Source organism: Ostrea edulis, chromosome 4 (assembly GCF_947568905.1).
Source record: "Ostrea edulis chromosome 4, xbOstEdul1.1, whole genome shotgun sequence".
Lineage (NCBI taxonomy): Eukaryota > Metazoa > Mollusca > Bivalvia > Ostreida > Ostreidae > Ostrea > Ostrea edulis.
The window spans coordinates 70380800-70384721 of record NC_079167.1 but is presented as its reverse complement, the minus strand read 5'-3'; the positions used below and the strand labels follow the sequence as shown (position 1 = coordinate 70384721).

Sequence of the window (3922 nt, the reverse complement as noted above, 5' to 3'; positions counted from 1 at the left end):
CCTGCCATTATGCCAGTCTTCCTGAACATAATTTGTTTTCTGCAATTTCATTGGCCAAGAGGCTTAATCCTGGGTTATCAGATTGAGCATTTATATTTAGTATCCCATTGATTTTGTCAGCCCTATATAAGGAGCTGACTCAGATTTACTCACTCTGCTAGGTTAAAGAACTCTAAGGTTTGTACTTTTCACATGAATTTCGTGTTCGCCTCTTATCTTTTACATAGAGTAGGAAATGAACATAACATTGAGTTAGGGAACTATTTAGATTTTACATTATAATATGTAAATACCTTAGCAGAGTCAATTTACTTGGTTCAGGGTAGTATCAGATATTACTTTTTCAGAGTTTAAGTGTTTAGGCTATCTCAATGTTTCTATAGTTAGCCTTGTCCTATGTTACTTTTAGATGTATGGAAGCCTTTTAGTGTTATAACACTATATTTATGCCCCCATTCAAAGAAGAGGGACATATTGGTTTGCACCTGTTGGTCGGTCGGTAGACCACATGTTGTCCGCTTAATATCTTAAGAACCATTCACTTGATCGTAATATATTTCATATGTGGGTTGGTTATGAAAAGAAGAGGACCCCAATTGTTTTTCAGGTCGAAATGTCAAGGGTCAATCTACTCTGGACATAGGAAGACACTGCCTGCTCAATATCTTGAGAACCCTTTGCTTGACAGACATCAAACTTGGTACACTGGTACATCTCAAGGAGTAGATTTAAGGTCATATGGTCAAAGGTCAAGGGGTAAACTGGACATAGTAATATATTGTCTCTTATGTTTTAAGAATTATTTGCTTGATTGACACCAAACCTGGTACAGCATAAGGAGTAGATGACCCCTATTGATTTTTAGGTCACTTGGTCAATCCACTCCTGACATAGGAAGATATTGTTTGCTCAATATTTCGAATTGATGATACTACTATCAATCAAATTATGCATATGTATAACCCTTTTCAATTTTGCACCATGGGGGCTTATATGTAATTGTTTTACAAACACCTCATGTTGTATAGTTTGTGAAAGCTTGTTAGGGTCATAACTTTAGATTTTCTTATTATGGTACTTGCCCGTCAGAGACTGGACATATTATGGTATGGTGTTGTCTGTCCGGACCTTGTAAGATGGGATACAGACTGAACCGTAAGCTCTAGAATCTTACAACTTGGTACATTTGATCACCATAAAAGGAAGATGCTTATTGTTTTTTAAGGTCAAGGTTGTAGGTTCACTTAATAGGAAAACCTTGTTTGAGAAAATTACAGATTCTTGAACTGAGTATTTTGAGGAAACATTACATAGAAAGTACATGATTTGTCAAATTTCTCCCAATATTCAACTGAGAACCTTATTCTGCAGAGTATTTGTATGGGTATGGAAAATGTGTATGTGGCTATGATTTTGATTTTTGTTAAAAATTTTGTTGTTGAAAATTACAGGTTTAACCGAGTCAGTTTTTGAGGAAATATACATGTATTAAATAAATGACGGTTTGACCTTTTAACTCCTCTCACAGTTTTGAAGCTAGGGTCTTTGTAAATAACTTCTTTGGTGTTTTAGAATATTTACAGATTGTTGATCATGGTCAATTTTGGGGAAATATTTTCTGCAGAGCTCTAGTTGTCTATCTACCGGCCTCCTGTCACTTTTAAGTTTAGGAGCTTTTATTCATGGAAAGAAAGTATGTGACAACCTGATGATGGCTGATACTATTTAAAGCCTTTTTATACGCCCGTCTTAAGATGGGACGTATTATGGTATGGCGTTCATGTCCGTCCGTCTGTTAGCTTTTTCGTGTCCGACCCGTAACTTAAATACTACAAGGCCTAGAATCATCAAACTTTGTCTGTAGATACATCTTGGGTAGAAGGTGTGTCGCACATTAAAACCAGGTCACTGTGACTTTTCATTAAGAAGATATCCGTCTGTCCATCCGTCTGTTAGCTTTTTCGTGTCCGACCTGTAACTTAAATACTACAAGGCCTAGAATCATCAAACTTTGTAGATACATCTTGGGTAGAAGGTGTGTCACACATTAAAACCAGGTCACTGTGACTTTTCATTAAGAAGATATCCGTCTGTCCGTCCGTCTGTTAGCTTTTTCATGTCCGACCCGTAACTTAAATACTACAAGGCCTAGAATCATCAAACTTTGTCTGTAGATACATCTTGGGTAGAAGGTGTGTCGCACATTAAAACCAGGTCACTGTGACTTTTCATTAGGAAGATATGGCCATATATGGCAAAAACTTGTCCGACTCATAACTTGAAAACTATTAGACCTAGAATCACCAAAATTGGTCAACTAATGCATCTTAGGTAGAAGGTGTGTTGCATCCTACTTTAAGGTCACTGTGACATTTAATTAAGGTGATATAAAAAAAATGTTTTAATGGGTACAATCTATACTGTTAACAATATGTGACGGGCATATCATGTGCCATGGCGGTGCACTTTATTCTAGAAATGGCATCAGAAAAACACCCTATGTAACCTTTTCTGCTTGTACTCATTTATTTTTATTGGAAAACTTATTACTTGTTATCAGCTACTCTAAAACAATATTGACTTGTGCTATAATAAATTTGTAAACTTTACAAGTCTTTTCATTTCAAACAAGGTGTTGAACAAGTTGTTGAACATCATCTGGGATTCACAACCAAACAGGTACAACATGGAAACAGTGTGTTCCATGATTTCTGTAGTGTAACAAGTCCAGCTGATCCCAAGTACACTGTACTATTGACAACGATTGTTTTTGATAAGCACAATAGAAGTTCTACTTTGGGAGAAGCTATAATTATTTTAGTCCTAGCATACACTGCTTCCTGTTAGAGTTAGGGTGCTGTATAACTTGGTACCTCTTTGAGATAAAATGCTTTATCATCAAATCATAAAGCATCTTCCCTCTAACAGATACCAGATTATAAAGCACCCTCCCTCTAACAGGTACCAGATTCTATAAAGTACCTTCCCTCTAACAGGTACCAACTTACAAAGCACACTTCCTCCAACATGTACCAGATTATAAAATATCCTCCATTTATAATCTGGTACCTGTTAGAGGGAGGTTGCCTTATAAGATGGTACCTGTTAGAGGGAGAGTGCTTTATAAGTTGGTACCTGTTACAGGGAGGTTGCCTTATAAGTTGGTACCTGTTAGAGGGAGAGTGCTTTATTAGTTGGTACCTGTTAGAGGGAGAGTGCTTTATTAGTTGGTACCTGTTAGAGGGAGAGTGTCTTATAAGTTGGTACCTGTTAGAGAGAGAGTGCTTTATAATCTGGTACCTGTTAGAGGGATAGTGCTTTATTAGTTGGTATCTGTTAGAGGGAGAGTGCTTTATAATCTGGTACCTGTTAGAGGGAGAGTGCTTTATAAGTTGGTACCTGTTACAGGGAGGTTGCCTTATAAGTTGGTACCTGTTAGAAGGAGAGTGCTTTATTAGTTGGTACCTGTTAGAGGGAGAGTGCTTTATTATTTGGTACCTGTTAGAGGGAGAGTGCTTTATAATCTGGTACCTGTTAGAGGGAGGTTGCCTTATAAGTTGGTACCTGTTAGAGGGAGAGTGCTTTATAATCTGGTACCTGTTAGAGGGAGAGTGCTTTATTAGTTGGTACCTGTTAGAGGGAGAGTGCTTTATTAGTTGGTACCTGTTAGAGGGAGAGTGCTTTATAATCTGGTACCTGTTAGAGGGAGGTTGCCTTATAAGTTGGTACCTGTTAGAGGGAGAGTGCTTTATTAGTTGGTACCTGTTAGAGGGAGAGTGCTTTATTATTTGGTACCTGTTAGAGGGAGAGTGCTTTATAATCTGGTACCTGTTAGAGGGAGGTTGCCTTATAAGTTGGTACCTGTTAGAGGGAGAGTGCTTTATAATCTGGTACCTGTTAGAGGGAGAGTGCTTTATTAGTT

The 3922-nt window shown here is 37.6% G+C and overlaps 1 long non-coding RNA gene across 2 annotated transcripts in view; it reads left to right on the top strand.

The window, feature by feature from the left end:
* Nucleotides 1-2609, top strand: part of LOC125656063 (uncharacterized) — an 8386-nt gene extending 5777 nt beyond the window's left edge. For both annotated transcript variants that reach the window (XR_008802610.1, XR_008802609.1), the window contains exon 6: nt 1-2609. This exon is cut by the window's left edge and continues 323 nt beyond it. This is a non-coding gene — a long non-coding RNA (uncharacterized LOC125656063).
* Nucleotides 2610-3922: the final 1313 nt, after the last annotated feature.